Source organism: Lynx canadensis, chromosome C2 (genome assembly GCF_007474595.2).
Source record: "Lynx canadensis isolate LIC74 chromosome C2, mLynCan4.pri.v2, whole genome shotgun sequence".
Classification (NCBI taxonomy): Eukaryota; Metazoa; Chordata; class Mammalia; order Carnivora; family Felidae; genus Lynx; species Lynx canadensis.
Window position 1 is genome coordinate 109453909 of NC_044311.2, and position 17972 is coordinate 109471880.

General features: G+C 39.5%; 1 pseudogene; it reads left to right on the forward strand.

Moving 5' to 3' along the window:
* Positions 1-11931: 11931 nt before the first annotated feature.
* LOC115524214 lies at positions 11932-12304 on the forward strand (annotated as a pseudogene).
* The last annotated feature ends 5668 nt before the right edge of the window (positions 12305-17972 follow it).

Genomic DNA, 17972 nt, shown 5'->3' on the forward strand with positions numbered 1-17972 from the left:
TTGTCACCTTTCTTTAAAAAATGCTTACGATGGGTTGGGGTGCCTGGGTGGCGCAGTCGGTTAAGCGTTCGACTTCAGCCAGGTCACGATCTCGCAGTCCGTGAGTTCGAGCCCCGCGTCAGGCTCTGGGCTGATGGCTCAGAGCCTGGAGCCTGTTTCCCATTCTGTGTCTCCCTCTCTCTCTGCCCCTCCCCCGTTCATGCTCTGTCTCTCTCTGTCCCAAAAATAAAATAAAACGTTGAAAAAAAAATTAAAAAAAAAAATGCTTACGATGGGGGTTGAGAAGTATTGTCACAGAGTGAGTTTTAATGTTATGTGGTTTGATGTATTAATCTTTATAAGGGCCAGTTTAAGAAAAATAAAAATATTGACTAAGTATTTTTTCTTTCAAATAGAACAAATTTACCTTGTGCTATAAAAATAATATATCCCTTGCTTTTAATAATTTAAATAATACAGGAATATTTAAAGAAGAAAGTAAAATTAACTACAAATCCTGCTATCTGTGATGGTCTATATTTTAAATAGTACAGAAAACATTTTTGTTTTGTTTTTTTAAGTTTATTTATTTATTTGAGACAGAGAGAGAGAGAGAGAAAGCATGAGAAGGGGAGCGAGGCAGAGGGAGAGAAAGAGCCCAAGCAGGCTCCCCACTGTCAGCACAGAGCCTGAAGTGGGGCTTGAATTCAGGAACTATGAGATCATGACCTGAGCTGAAACCAAGAATCAGGCACTTAACTGATTGAGCCACCTAGGTGCCCCACAGAAATTTTCTTAACAAGTTTATTGAGTGCCTTGGAGAAAAAAAGTGTGAATTTATATATATAACTATCTTCTCAAAAGAGGAACTTTGCTAGTAAAATTTGGTACTACTTTTAACTGCCACAATGTAAGTATCTCAGCTTGTTTACCAAGTAGTCACCCAGAGGCAGTTTTCTCATCTTTTGTCCTGAAATCAAGTGGCAGGGTTGTTCTTAGAGTTGGCCAAGCTGTACATGGCCTTCAGACCATAGGCGACTCATTACTGACCAAGTACACAAGCCATCTAGGAATTTCCCACCTTGCTTTGGTGGGCTTTCAAGACTAACAATCAGTGATTCTCACCTTTATCTGCTTCTTGGTCAGTGTCCTCAGCACAGAGTGCATGGGCCATATTTAGGAGGGAAAATCGGACTGAATGAGACGGAATGGTAATAAAGGTCCAAATAGTGTAAGAGGATAAAAGGCTATTTTTCACCTTTAATGCCTACTCCCAGTTGCCTCTGGAGACTTTATTTTTTATACTTATAATCTACTCACTTTACATAAAAGAACCCAATGAGCTTCAACTCAATTTTCATTTCTCTAAATTCATTTGTAAACCCTATTTCCATTTTTCTAAATCCATTTGTTAGTGAGTACATATATTTGGTATAAGTACAACTGTACAAATATTCTATTTTGTGTTGCACATTATTTACCTAAACAACAACAACAACAACAAAAAAAAAAAAAAATATATATATATATATATATATATATATATATATATATATATATATATATATAAAATGTACTTTTCAGTATACCAAAGAAACCCCCAGAGCTTTTACTTCTTTGTAGCATTCTACCTCCTTACAATAACACTTCTGACTATTTAACTAGTATTTTCTTCTCAAACATTTGGAATGCCCTCAGTTAAACGCCCTCTTAAATTCAAAAGATGTCTGTGCAAATACCTTTCTGTTTGTTTCTTTTGGGTTCATTTCCTTGAGGCATAAGCCCAAGATTAAAGGTTACAAGCAGCTTTACAGCTCAAGTGAGCAGCACTTTCGGTGAAATACCTGTGGTCTCATCATGTGATTTCCTTTCACCAGGGTGAGTTTCATTAGCACTAATGAAAGAATAAAGAATTTCTCTGGTGGGAACCACCCAGCTGCGGTCCACCACCATGGCCCCTGCTGAAAACCCAATGACATTTTGCTTAAATTTTCTCAGACCTAGGGTCTACAGAAATTTCTCAAAGGTGGGTCTGATCCATTCACTCAGAAACAAAGAGCTCCTCTGTGGGCAACTGTCCCTTTTGCTAACCTCAACATGTTGCTCAGATCACAGGGCCTCCATTAGACTGATGGCCTCAACCCCAAAGCAGACAGCAGGCACTTCCTGCAGGTGCCTAGCCCATTGTCACAGACAGCAGATTGCATTCTCTGGAGCATGCCCTCCTCCCCTGGGTTATCTATGAACAGGCTGCTGAGGCCTGGCATCTGTCGAGTTTGTGTGGTCCATTTTGTGAAGCTGCCAACGTTGCCATCATCTTCATAGAACACCCAAGTCCAAACACCACAAACGCCATTTCCATCAACTGATAAATATCTTTTGAGGGTCTACTTCCACCCTTGGCTCTTATTCTAATCTCAACACAGTAGCCAGATTGATCCATGTAAAGGTAAGTCAGATCTTGTCTTTCTTCTATTCAGAACCCAACCTTTCTCCTCCCAAAGGCTTCCCAAACGAAATTTCTTTCAATGGCTGCAAGGCCCTGTGCAGTCTGGCTCCCTGTTATGGATCTGATCACTTCTCCTACCTCCCACTCACTCTGCTCTAGACACACTGGTCTTTTTGCTCTTCTCCAGCACATCAAGCACATCCCCACTTCAGGCTTTCTGCCCTTATCCTCTCTACCTAGAATACATTTCCCCTAGAAAGCAATCAGCATACCTCACTCCCTTTGAGTGTTTGGCCAAATGCCACACCTCAGTGAACCTTCCTTGAACCCAGTTCCAAACTGTAACTGTTCCCTCTCGCCCGTTACTATTCTCCTTTCCCACTTTGCTTTTCCATAGCACTCATATATGTGTGTACACCTATGTACATATAGTTACCACTATATGGTCCATGAGGGCAAAGATTTTGTCTATTTTGTTCACTGCCATGTCCCCCATATCTCTCAGAATGGCCAACTGCCGCATAGCAGACACCAAGCATGTAATTTTTTTATGAATTACTGCAGGACTTGCACAATGTCAAGCACAAGAGGACACAAAAAGTTACATGAACAACCCCTGTCCCCCAGAAACTCTTGGCTTAGCTGGGGAGTTTGACAATCACTAATACCTTATCAGTCAGATTCCTAAGGCTATCACCCTAGAAAGTGCTTAGTTCCTCCTAGACACCCAGACTGCTCCTAGGGGAAGATGCTTTCAGAAGGAGGGGGAGTTTATGGGCTGTGGTTTTGTGGCTGAACTGCCTGGTTTCACACAAGTGTCACTAGCTTGGACAAATATTTTAGCTTTTTGTTGTTGTTGTTGTTGTTGTTTATTCAGTTGTGCTTTTTTAATAAACATTGATTTTATTTCTTAAAACAGAAGAGAATAATAACTGTCAATCATGTATTATATGTAACCCTTGAGTCAAGGAGGCCTGTAGTACAAAGTATCTAATCTTTTTAAAGGGAGTTTCTCTTGATTCAAAGCCTCATCTAGCACACCCATTAGGAAGACTTTTTAAAAAACAAACAAACAAAAACAGAAAGTAACAACTGTTGGAGGATGTGGAGTTCAAAAGAACTGAAAGTAGGATCTCAAAGAGACATTTGCACTCCCATGTTCATAGCAGTATTGTTTACAGTAGCCAAAAGGTAGAAGCAATCCAAGTGTCTTCGACAGGTGAGTAGACAGACTAAATGTGGCATACACACACAGTGGAATATTACTCAGCCTTGAAAGGGAAGGGAATTCTGACATACACTATAACAGGAATGAAACTTGAGGACACAATGCTAAGTGAAATATGCCAGTCACAGAAAAATACTGTATGATTCCACTTACATGAAGTACCTAGGATAGTCAAACTCATAGAAACTAAAGGTAGAGTGGTAGTTTTTCAGGCCCAGCTGGGTGTGGGGTGCACAAGGAATGGGGAGTTATTCAGTATATAGAGAGTTTCAGTTTTACAAGCTCTAATAGTTCCGAAGATTGATTGCACAATAATGTGAATATACTTAACACTACTGTATACTTAAAAATGAAGATGGTAGGGATGCATGGATGGCTCAGTTGGTTAAGCATCTGACTTCGGTTTAGTCATGATCTCATAGTTCATGGGTTCAAGCCCCACATCGGGCTCTGTGCTGACAGCTCAGAACCTGGAGCCTGTTTCAGATTCTCTGTCCTCCCCTTCTCTCTCTGCCCCTCCCCTGCTCACACTCTCTCTCTCTCTCTCAACAATAAGTAAACATTTAAAAAAATTTTTTAAATAAAAATGGTAAATCTGATGTTATTTGTATTTTACAATTAAAATTTTTTCATTAAAAAAAAAACACAGCTAGAAAACAAGAGAAATCTCTGTTGCAAGTTTGAATACATAAGAAGCAACTCCTTGTACAACTACATTGATCTCAATATAGCAAAACCCTTTTTTTGTAAACAAGGAAAATTTTTTTAAACTTTCTTTTTAAAGAATTAAAATTAAATCAAAAAAAATAAAGGACAGTATCAGCAGGTATTAGATGATCTACAGTTGGACCTCCACAGTAATCTAAAGCTCTATATTCTACTCTTCCTCAGTTTCCTAAAATCATCATCTTCTGATGGAATTAATAGCCCCTGAATGAGGAATGAGGTAGAAGACACGTCTCATACCTAGGATTCACCATGTGGCAACGTGACTTGTCCACAAGGAAAGGTGTATCTGTGTCTTGAGGGACAAAATGGTAAAACAGAGAAAGGAACCAGTGATCTGGATCTTGAGACTTAATTCAAGACAACCAATGAATAAGATTTCTTCGTATTGCAGGCAGGGGACCCAGCATGAGGAGGGAAAGGAGGCCTGACAGGTTATGGTGAAGGCTTCAGTGCTGCTCTCAGTGAAGACTGCCCTGTCTGAGATACACAGGGTCACAGGAAAGATCAGTGAAGGGAGGAATCCTGCTATTCATTATTTTTGGGAAAAGTCATCTCTCTCAGCTCAGCTTTTTCATTTTAGAAAATGGAGATAAAACCACTAACCTCAAAGAGTGGTTGTGAAGGGCAAATGATGGTAAGTGAAATGTCTTACCATACTGACTGCACACGGGATGCACAGTAATCATTAATTACCAGTATCATGCTGGTAATCATTAAATATCTGGTGATCGAGGCAAAGAATTTTAATATCCCATAAAAATGCAAAGTCAATACAGAATCTTTTTAAATCTTTAAATTTTTAAGAGTAACATGGCCAGCTGTACATTTTAGAAAAAGAACACTTGAGTGACATTTTAGAAGTGGGCAAGATCAAGGAGAAATAAAGGAAAGAGGGCCACTTCGGAGGCTAGCACAAGGTTCCAGGTGACAAATGAGGGGTGTGTGAGCCAAGGAATGAGTAGTTACAACGCAACAGGCCGAAATATCCAAACTGATCATGTCTGTTCTCAGCAGAAATGGGAATACTCAAGTGAGCACGGGAAAGGCTTCTTTTGTTTAATTCTGTGTCTCCCAATAGGAAAAGAGATAGCAGTAAAAATGATAAAGCTTTTCTATCCCTCGGCCCCATAAACAAGCAGCCAAGGTTTGGTGGGGCTATGGGAGGGGAGAGTGGGGGGAGCAACGACTAAAAAGAAGCAGACTGCAGGTCTTTTCAACTAAACTTCCCTGAAACATACAGGCATGGGCATTAGTACCCAGGAGATTCCATCACTGGACTTAGAAGATTCCCATCGAATTGTTCACTCACAGCTGAAAGTGGAAGGTGGTTCTGGTTAAGCAGTGATTGATTACAAGTGAAACGGATTACTAAATGCAACCAGGTGTTTGAAAAATCTTCTGTATAATCCCATTTAGATGCAAGGGTTTTCAAAATCTTTTGACTAGCATCACTCTTTACTTAAACCATACACAGATCCACAGCATATAAAAGACATAAAAGACTGAACCAAATATGAATGTGTGTGATGTGCTTAGGACCAGCATGGGGGAAGTGGGCTAGCAGAAATTCTTTCTCAACAGGTTCCTCAGCTGCTTCCTGAAACCAGTCTGAAAATCACTTATCCAGGGATACATAAAACTCCTCCATTTGCACAGGAGACAGCTTGTTCAGTTTGGAATATGAATAATGCTAAATGGGAATACACATACAGTACAATGAACTTCGAACGTGTTAACCACGCACTCACCACCCACTCCACCTCCCACATATTTTTGGTCCTCAGCCTTAATCAGATAATATTTAAATATTTTAAGTATCTCAAAATTTAAATATTTTAAATATCAAAAACTGGTAAGTTTAGAAGAATTCTTGCCTTGTCACCTGAAGAGGAAATTTTAATTAATAATCTTTCTGGAATCAGAGAAGACATGGGCATTTCAACTGCTTGCCTCCATTCCTACCCCTTAAGAGTGGAGAAGGAAGAATAATCAAAGCTCCAGTAAGTCTGGGGCCTCATTTCCCACGCATAAACCAAGGAAACAACAGAATTCATGCAGATTTCAGTACACTTACCGCGCATCCATATGTTATGGCAACGGAAGTGTTAAAACAATGCTGGTAGAGAGGGATTGCAAGATCTGGGTCCCAAGGGGCCACAGGGAAATGTCTGAAAGCTTCCTGGGCCTTCAAAAGGGGCAAGGAAAGTGGCTAAATGTGGGCCCTTTGGCTGGAGCACAAATTTCAGGCTTACTTCCCGGAACTGACCAATTCAAAACCTTAAATGACTGACTAATCACTAATTTGATTGAATTTACCTGATGTTTTCTGCAGGTGAAGGAGCTTGAGGTAAAAACCAAGTTTACAGAAAATAAAGACAGCACATTTTTGTGCAACTGAATTCATCACTTTTAGAAATTTATACCCAAAAAACTAAAAAAGAATATTGTTTATTATCAAAAATTTCAGTCTATGCTAGAAGTTAGGTTTTTTTTTTTTTTTTAGTTTTTTTAATGTTTATTTTTTTTTGAGAGACAGAGACAGAGTGTGAACAGGGGAGGGGCAGAGAGAGAGGGAGTCACAGATTCTGAAGCAGTCTCCAGGCTCTGAGCTGTCAGCACAAAGCCCAATGTGGGGCTGGAACTCATGAACCACGAGATTATGACCTGAGCCAAAGTCAGATGCTTAACCGACTGAGCCACCTGACTACCCCTAGAAGTTAGTTTTATTAAAGCATTCAGACAGATCATGAAATTTGAAAACAGAGATATAGTGTTTTCTCCATAAAGATAATAACAGAGTTACAATCTCTTTACTAAAACCCCTGGAGGCAAATGATTTTCTGAACTCAGAATGTTTCAGATTGTAGACAGGTATCACTATATATTATATAATAGCCCCAGAAGGGTCAAGGATAGCACATCAAAATCAAACAGAATATGAATTTGTATACTATGTGAGATCACAATTACAGGTAAATAAAGACAAGTCAGCTCAAGTTTTGTCTCCAAATTTCTTCAGATCAATCTGGGTTTAGCTGCCAAAAGAGGTATTTAAAAGCTTTCAGTTTTCAGAGCTCCTTGGGTTTTAGAATTAAAGATAAGGATTTTGAATCTATAGAAAGTTTAATATGGTTCAAAGAATCGTTTTGAAACAAAGTGAAACTGGAGTTGCTCCCTGAAGACTAGGTAGGAGTTGAAATGGAAGGCAGACATTTAGACAGAAGCAATGATATCACTAAGAGAGTCTACAGCCATACCACCCTGAAGGTTCCTGATCTCATCTGATATGAATAAAAGATCCAGAGGAAGGAGACATGTCCAGGAAATCCAAGTAAATCAGTTTGGAAGAGTTGGGGTAAGACCTAAGATTTGAAAGGGAAGTTGGGATAAGATTACAAATTCAGGCTAAAATTTGAGACTCTGATTTGAGAAAGCACTCAGAAGGGGCAGGTGAATTTTAATCAAGAGAGGGTTGTGATTAGTGGTGCACATGACCTAGTGCTCAGAGCTGGCAGCTTTTTCATAACAAGATAGGGCAGACAGAGGAGGAGCAGGAGCCTACTACCAGTTCTGCTCTTTAGACCAGCATCAGCCAGCCTCTGCCAATCAGGAAAGGCACAGTGTTGAAGGGCTTGGTCATCTTCAGTCTCAGTTCAGAAGACACTCAGGACCAGGACTTCCAGATGAAATAGCAGGACATCTCAACTGGCTATCAATAAAAAGCCAGGTATTCTCCAGGGCACAGAAAACCACTGGAGAAGGAGAAAGGAATTCATATTTTATTTGTTTCAATACAGTCGCAGGAGTACCTAACACTCGGTACTTACTGTTTCACCTCTGTATTAGTTAGGAGAGGCTCGGTTACATGGGGTAACTAGTTAATCCTTAAATCATGCAAAGTTTATTTCTTGCCCAAGTTCCCTGCCCAGCACTGGTCTGCGGAATGCTCTCCTGCACCCAGGAGGCTGAGAGAGGTTCTACCATCCTGTGCCTGTACCATCTAGACTGTGTGGCCTCCCAGTGTGCTTTCACCCAAGAGAAACATGTCTCTTCTAACTATTGTCCACTGGCCAGAATTAGTCACATGTCCCCAACTTAATGGCAAAGGAGACTAGGAAAGGAAACATAACATATGGTGAGCACTAGCTCTCTACATCACAACTGAATAGATTTTATAAGAATTTCTTAAAGAAATAGTTCTCCCTTTCAGGATAACATTACGGAATGTTTAAGACAATACAAGTTTAGGGGCATCTGATGACTCAGTCGGTTAAGCATCTGACTCTTGATTTCAGCTCGGGTCATGATCTCATGGTTTGTGAGTTTGAGCCCCGCCATCCAGCTCCAGTGCAGAACCTCCTTGGGATTCCCCCTCTCTTCCTCTCTCTCAGCCCCTCCCACCCCACGTACTCTATCTTTCAAAATAAATAAATTAAATTAAATTAAAAATATACAAGTTTACTTAGCATTAGTGGTACATATATTCTTGCTTTGCTTATGAGTCCACATATCGTGGATTATACTGAAAATGCTTTCTCTGTCAAAATTCAGGACATAAATTGAAATAATTCAGCAAATGTCAACTCAATGAAATTTGAAATTACTTTGTGAGTTGGTTACTTGTTTGGATATCCCTCACCCCAAGACTTATTGTGAAGGCAACTGCTTTATTTACCAGCAAATAATATTTATCAACCTGTCCCAATCAAGAAATTTTCAATGATTATTAAGTGGACATGTGATTTTTTTCATCACTTTTCCATACAGGAAGCAAATATAATTGGGTTAAGAGTTGAGGGATGTCTCCATCTGGATAATCAGAACCATGATTTGGAAAGATGCATCTGATGACAATACGCTGAATGGGTTGAAGACTGTAGGCAAAGGAGTTAACAGGCAATACCAAAGTTCAGCTGTGAAGTAATGACTGTGTGCCATTTTATAAAAGAAATACTTCATGACCATCCAGCCTATAGTTTCTAAGCTCCATTAGAACAGAGGTTACCATGCAGAGATGATGTTTCAGGGCCACTGGATCTTCCAAGTTTCCTTCCAGTCTATTGCTATCTTCCCTAAAGTTGGAGAAGATAAAACCGCTGTGGAGCTGACTCTGTCACAACCACAAACCCTGACTCACACTATTGGTAAACAGAGCAGAAGTAATGTCACAAGCCATGGGGCTCACTGAGCAGGAAGCCTGAAATAGCAAACCCCAGGGCTTAATTTAGGAAGAATCCTTATAACGTCAAGCTTATGAAATAGCATTTAGCTGCAATTAAAAAAAAAAAAAAAAAAAAGAATGTGGTGGCATTTTCAAAAAATATAAACGATGTGGTCTTTTTCATTTGTATCTTACTTAAAGAGGAAATTTTTAACTTGGGAAAAAGCCAAATTGTTAGTTCCTGGGCCCTATGGCATTCTGAAATTTTGGCAGCGGCATCCTCGGTTGTAATGATTTTTGTCAAAAATGAAGGTTTTAGGCATTCAAGCTTTTATTTATCCTCCTTGTGGCCTAAAATAGCCATTTGTTTTTTTGGGGACTTTTGGTTTGTCTGTTTATTTAGCTTAACTTGTTTCTGTTTGAATTTGTTTTGAAGTCAACATGCTCTAGGATTTGCAGTATAGAAAAGAATTCGATGAAGTCAGATTCTTTTCCCTCCTTTAAGATTCCCAAATTAAAAATCTATACTCAACCCAATAAAAATCAGAGAAAGAAAAAGTGACGAGTAAACTCAACACAGTAACATTCTAATTCCAAATGATCCTTTCATGGGGCTTTGTTCCCCTAACATTCTCCTGGACCCCAGATGCCCAAAGGAGACAAGAGGAAAGCCATTGGTCTCTCTCTCTTCCCTTCCTTCCTCCCCAAAACTCTTCCCCACACACTAACATACATACATACTAACTCACTCCTTTGGAAATAGTAATTCAGTATATGTGCTGTCGAAGCAAGCACTAGAAATAGTAATTCAATCAGAAACATGCAAGCTTAAAAAAATGTTCTTTGAACTTACTGGTAATTCACCTATGCTTCCCTTTTTTTTTTTTTTTTTTTTCTAATTTTGAAAAAATGGGAAGAGAAAGAACCTCAAGAATTTTTAAGGAAATTCAGGGAGGGAGCTGTGCCAGACAACTGAAGAAAAGCAAATTACAGTTCTCATTTTCAAAAAAAGAATGAAGTTAGAAGCCACAAACTCTATATAAATAATGAAATTATCAGGGTGCCTTGGTGGCTCAGTCAGTTAAGGGTCCGACTTGGTTTCAGCTCAGGTCATGATCTCATGGTGGTGAGAATGAGTCCCGTGATGGACTCTGTGCTGTCAGCACAGAGCCTGCTTGGGATTCTCTCTCCTTCTCTCTCTGTCCCTTATCCTCTCTCTCTCTCTCTCTCTTTCAAAATAAATAATCGTAAAAACAGACAATATTATCAAAGACATTAATAAACATATAGTTTGTGAACTTAAAAAGGGAAACCGATGGCTCATCAGAAGGCATCACAGACTCACAAAGTCGTTGAGACTGTTCGTTTCCATTTTTGAAAATTCAACTAGTGAAAGAGCAAGGAACTCCACAAATATTGTGTATCTAGATTTCATAAGGCATTCTGTCTCTCATAATCTCCGTGAATACTGATGAAGAAGCGTGGGCTGGCTGCCAGTATAGCTGAGTGACTTAGAGCTGGCTGCCTAATGCCCCCAGGTTCGGGATCCATGCCTACCTGGTTAGTTTTCAAGCAACTTGACACAGGGCCCATTCTCAGATCTGTATTGCTTAACTTATTACTCAAGAACTTCCATGGGGACCTAGATATCATGGATATCAGATTTGTACATCTTGAAATTAGAAGGCTTGTTTCAATTAGCCCCCCCAAAAAAATCTCAGCAATATGAAATAATGAGCCATATCTTAAAACATATTTATACCAGAAGAAATAAAGCCTTGCTTTAGTATTTCTATCATAAAAGCTGTGGTATCTTTAACTTTTTAACTCTTCCTCTATCATATTTGTCTCTTATATTTTCCTAATGTGTTATTTACCCTTTAATTGCCTTTCTGATTGTTTATATCTTAAACTTAAGTATACAATGAAGTCTAAATAATTTTCCTTTGCAATTTTTTCAGTGCTTTTGTATTTAGAAAGACTTTTCTCAGCTAAAATGCAAGTAGAAATTTACTGACACTTTTACTATCTTTTTATAGTTTAAATTTTTCGCATTTAATTTTTCAAGGTATTTCTTATTATTTTTTTTGTGTACACTGAGATTAGATTTCAAATGCATTTTGTTTTAAATAATCAAGTCTCTCAATGATTTGTTGACCTATCCCCTCCCCTTTGTCATGCTTTCTTTATTATCTATTATGCTCTTGTTTTTTCTAGGGTCTTTTTGTTAATTATCTTGCTAAAAGTATTTTAAAGGTTTAAAATCCTTCATAACAGGAGAAAGAGGGCTGGTCTGAGGTGAGTAGCAGGAGAGAAAGTTTACTATACAATTCTACCAAATTCTAACCTCTGTGTTAAGATCGTTTCCAACAAGGGCCCGGCAGAATGGCTCCCACAAAGATTAATGAGAATAAGGAAGGTCATTCTGCCATCAACAAGGCAGTGACCAGAGAGCACACCATCGACATTCACAAATTAATCCATGGAGTGGGTTTCAAGAAGTGCGGCCCATGGACACTCAAAGAGATCTGGGAATTTGCCATGGAGGAGATGGGAACTTCAGATGTGCACACTGAGACCAGGCTTCACAAAGCTGTCTGGGCTGAAGGAATAAGGAATATTCCACACATATCTGTGTGCGGCTGCCCAGAAAATGTAATGAGGATGAAGATTCACCAAAAAGCTCTATTTGTTGGTTAGTTATGTGTGTGTCACTACTTTCAAAAATCTGAAGACAGTTAATGTGGATGAGGACTAACCACTGATTGTCAAATAAAAGTAGAAAACCACCAAAAAGAAAACAAAACAGCAAAGGAAGCAATGTTTTTTCTACACTTCCCCTAACTGTCCTTGAGCATAAAAACCTTACTTTTAAAGCAAGCAGGAAACTGTTAGAGTAACAGCTATCACCACATGACTGGAGAGATGTCCAGGAGCTAGAAGGAATTGTGAGCCCTAACAGGGTGTTATTCCATCTTTAGGATACACCCCGGAGTACTCATGGTGTACCACTGTCATCAAAGTTGCTCAGGGCTCATTTAAATCCTGGTTCAGTCACATCCTGGCTGTGTAACCTGGGTGTGGTTCTAAACATCTATTTCCTCACCATAAAATGAGCTCATATAATGCCCCTATCACTGGACTCTTGTAAGAATTAGATGAAATAATAAACAGATGGCATTTGACAATGCTGAACACACAGTAGGTATTCAAGAAAAGATGGCTCCCTACACCACTCCTAACTGCCTCCTTCCAGAGAGAGCCCAGTGGCATGTGAACAGAGCAGCCACACTCCATGTCTCTCAACACGTGACTGGAACTTTTATTGGGGAAGGTGGCCTTATAGGTTACCCAGTCACCTTCTCTTTTCATCTTTGCCTAAAGTTAGCTTCCATGGAAACTACCCACAAGATTTAAGAGAACAATTACTGATCCAAGACCTTCCCTCCACATAATCTTTTTCATTGATTCCTTTCCAGCCATCCTTTCTCCTGATGCCTAGCAGATGATGGATTCAAGTACATAATAGAACCTCCCCAGAGAAGGAGCAGTGGATATTCAGAGTATATTCAGATTACAAAGCTACTGTAGTAGAGTCATCTGAACCAGCTCTCATCTTCTCCCTGCTCCTATGGGTTGGGGTGAATCTAAGAATTAGAGGGAAGCAATTTGAAGCAGACATCATTTATCATCAGCCAGTGTGAGATCACATTGTAGTATAACTTAGGGCCATAGAATCCATGAACACTGTGTTAGCAATATTAACTAGAGTACTCATTCAAAGGAATATAAAGAATATAAAGTTAAGCACTGACAATCAGTAATGCCTGAGGCTGCAAAATTTGCAATTCACAAGAAAGGACTGAGAGACTAGAAATTTGGTTATTAATAGTAAGGGTCCTCAGAAAAAGTGTGGGTGGGTCAAAAATACCAAGAAAGGGATTAAAGGAAAAGAAATGCTGGAAATAAAAGAAGGGAGAAGCATTAAGAAAGGGTTGTCCCTGTAGGACAGTCCTCTTTGTCCCCAAAACCTAAGCAGAGAGCCTTTGTGGAAGGAAGAGAACAAGGGAATTCTGGAGATATATCATGGGCAAGGCACCCAATTTCCTCCCCTTACCCACAGAACTTTGAGAAAACTATCTAAACTCCCCAGTAAAAAAAACCACATGAGCCTTCACTGAGGCTCAATGTGGTTTCAGTTGAGGGAAAGTGAGTCATTAACTCCCTCCTCATGACCATGTGAGGGTCTCTCTAGCCCCACCCTGTGGACTGCTGGGCAGTGAGGAAAACCCACCTGCAGATAATGTCCTGGCTGAAGACACGCTAAGACAATCCCTGTCAAATAGTTAAGGAGCAGAGATGCCATACAGGTGAATGACACAGCCAGAAGTTGCTCAGGCATTTTGGCAATGGCCATTCCCTAGGAAGATCGCCATTCTCCCTATTTCCTCCCTCAGAGCTGAGGTGTCCTTTTCCCCATCCTTAGATATTTGGAAGTGCCGGCTCTCCCTGTCTGATCCGTGCTTTCCAACACCCTATCTCCAAAACTTCTCCTTGGCCCTTCCCCTAGGGTCCAGCACCTACTTCCTGATTCAAGGCCCTGAAGCAGTGTCCTCCTCATCTTCATCAGCATTTCCTGCCCCCCAAACCCCTAGCTCCGACATTCCATTTCTTATCTGTCTCTACCTGGCCACAATATTTGGGCTCTTCTGGACAGCCATTCCCCTAGCCCTAATAGATTAACTCACCCTGCACTGCTTTTTTTTTTTCCCCTCTGCAAATTCATTAACTAGCTGATCTAATATAAGCTCCATAAAGGTGGGGGTTTTGGTCTGCTATGCTCACTACTATACCTTGAGCGTCTGCAATAGTGCCTGGCATCTAGTAAGCTGTTAGTAAATATTTGTTGGGTTAATTAATGAATCTCACTAAAAATTAACCCTTCCTCTCCACAACTTCTCCTCTAGTATCAGCAGGTAATCTTCAGCCCAAAGGTTCCCATCTCCTTGCATGGCAAACCCAGAGCCACCTCCAGAATTTGAAGGTCATATTTACATTTTAAAGAGAATCAACCCTCGAAGAGTTATTTTGTTTTCTTATCCATTTTTAAATACCTATACCCTACATTTATATACCTTACACATGTATATAATCAAGTATTTTTATTTAATCTTTTGAGGGTTTTTCTTAGTCTCCAAACATTTTTGGTAGAAAGGAATGCTTTGAAAAAAAAGATACATTATCCTCTCCCTGTATAAACTCATAAAGAGTGACTCTGATATATTTGATGGCACATTCTTTTACTACCTACAGAACCAGATGTTAAGAATTTGAAATAATTAACTCTTTGAAAGTAGTTCTTGCCGTTACCACGTCACATTTTAGGATTTAACAGAGACGCAGAAGTAAGCTGGCTTTGCGGCCCATGGAGCTCGACCACTAGCTACTAGATCTTGAACCAAACATTGAAGGCCCCTGAGTCTAAGCGACTAGTGTGTAAAAAAAGGTGCCAAGATCTACCTCACAGGGTAGTTGGTGTGAAGATACAAGATAATGCATACAGAGCAAACGATACAAAAATCTACTGCATAGCAGGTGTTTAATAAATTATAGCTACTAATTTTAATATTTCTATTATTACTCAAGAGATGATTTGCATCCTAATGTAAATGTACTATGCCTGCAATTAAGGTAAGAAGCCACAAGATGAGGGGTGCCTGAATGGCTCAGTTAGTTGAGCGTCTGACTCTTAATTTCAGCTCAGGTCATGATCCCAGGACTGTGAGTTCAAGCCGTGCACTGGGCTCTGTGCTGAGAGTGGAGCCTGCTTGGGATTCTCTCTCTTTCTCCCTCTGCCCCTAACCACCCCCCCCAAACACACACACAGCAATTTGTGCATGCATATGCTGTTCCTCTCTCCCTCTCTCAAACTAAAAGAAAAAAAAAGTCACAAGATGAAGTTGATGTCTTTATGGCCTGAGTATTAAAAATCACCTTGTCTCCTTTTTCTGTTTTACCAAACAAGAGATGGTTTTTTCCCAGTGTCTCTGTCAGGCCTCTTGGTTTTCATTTCACCAACCATACTTCAGGTATAATTTACCTGAAATGGAAAGAAGCCTGTTTTTCTTATTTAGTACCATAAAACTGAGCTCTATTTTTAACTATATGAGTAATTAATATACCAAACACACATTTCAAAGCCAACAATCTAAAAAGAAAATAAATACCAAAGGGCAACACTTTGGTAGCTTTTTATTAATATGTAACTGATGGTGTTTATTCCAATACCAAATCTTGATAACTCTCCCAATTTCCATTAATTTAACCTCCTTCCTTAAAACTGTAATCATATCAAGGATGTAGGGCTACCAGTCCTCTCAGTATCTTTTTTATGGTGCTTCCTCCATCAGCATCTGGTTTCCCTCTTCTAGTTAAGTGATGAATAGGATTTAATTTCACTTTCTCCCCCTCTTGCTTCTACAGCCTCAGAAGCACAACATCTCCTATCCCTTGCACTAGGCACAGCCAAGTGACATATTAAGTGCTACTGAGGATTGCTATGGGAGTGTTGCCTCTGGTGCTGGCCGGTAGGACTATGAGGTCCCAGGCCAGTCATGTCACCTGTGGAATTCAGTGCCATCCTCTCTAGAACATGGTCTCCAGAATCTATGGAAGCTCTGAGAATCCATGACTTCATGATTTCTTAAAGATAAAAATGGTCAGTCCAAAGTTAACAAAAAATAATAATAATATGGGAAAGTAAATTCAGTAAAACTAGACCTCCAATATAGACAATCAAAATGTAACAGAAATCTCTGAAAGACTCTGTTTCTCGGAACCCACTGAGTAAATAAACCAATGTGTTAGAGGTCCCTAATGAGTGCAACTTCCTTAATTTTTGATTTGTGTGTGTCTGGGTGCTTTGTCCTCTTAGATTATAAATTCCTCCAGGAATGGAAATAGACCTTTTTTCCAGCTCAATGTCTATCCCATAATAATCCAACAAGAATCACTTGAAAGCTGATAGCTGACTGACCGATTAAAAATCTGCTTTTGTTGACAGAGTTATACAAATCCTATTTGGCAGCACTGTAAAAAATATATATGAAATGCACTGACAAGTTTAACTTTTATTTGGCATATAGAGGGAGAGGTTCCGTGGTTTACTCTTTTACTGGGAAAGCTATCAAGTAACCTTATCTTGTTCCAGCACCTATGCCAAATCATATCTACCTATGACTTCCATAATTTGTTTCTACTTACATATTCTTTTAGTGGCTCCACATTTCAAGACATTGTATTTGGTGACATAGACTTTATAACCTAATAAATTCAAAATGCTCATATTTTATAGTTCATTCAAACCAGCAATCTAAACTTCTTTTAAATAGAAAACGTTACTAATTCCCAACCCTTGTTAAAGTCTTGCATCTAATTTCTCAGTTCTTGTTCCTAGGATGCACAGCATTGCTGGAAAATTTTTATGAAGCCATGCTCAAAAACATCCTGGTGTAAAATAATAAAGGCAAATATAAAGAGGGATGTAGCCTGTAATTCAAACATTGATGGATAATATACGTGCTTAAAGATAAACCCAAGGTAAAAATTAACAACTGTTCAAAAACTCATTCTCCTTACTTTGTTATTTCTGGTTTTCAATTGCTATAATTAAAAGGACTTGTTTCCCATGAACATCAAAGACAGCAGACAGATGCTATAAAATGCTTACAAAAACCTTATTTTCAGTTTGTTGCCAATACTTTAAAGGGAGAAACAAAGTGTGAGGGTTCTAGACTCCTCTATGCTCATCGCAATTTGAGATTTGAGCTCCTTATCATCATTGCCATTGTCCCTTGTTATTGTTTTTTCCTTCCCCAGATTCAACACTGACTTTCTTTGTTTTTCTGGCCGACCCATTCAATCTCTATGGCAGATTCTGCTAGAATTGTTCTTGACTCATCAAGCTCACAGGTAGGCAATGAAAATTTGGGAGACTGAAGAATATTAAATAAAGAGGGTATTTAATGGTGCTGTATTGAGGTGCTGTAAAGACAGAGATTGAAGATGGAAATGGACTCCCAGAGACAGCCAGATTTCTAAATCAACACTCAACATTGTGCCCTGTGGAATCTAATTGATTGTGAACTAGCTCACATACATCTTAAGCCTTCTCTTGGATTGTTTCTCCCCTGACTTTGACACCAGGTCAAAACTCTCCAGCAGTATCTACTCCTACCATTCCTCAGAATCATCACAATTTAGGAAGCAACATACTCTTACTTCCTCTCAGCCACTCCCGTACCATCAATCTACCATGGCTCTCTGCAACGCCTGGCTTTTTGAAACACTTTTCCCTGGCTCCCAGCTCCCTCTGTGTTGCTGTTTTCTAGCAACCTGTGAACCCCTCAGTATTGTTCTTGATAGCT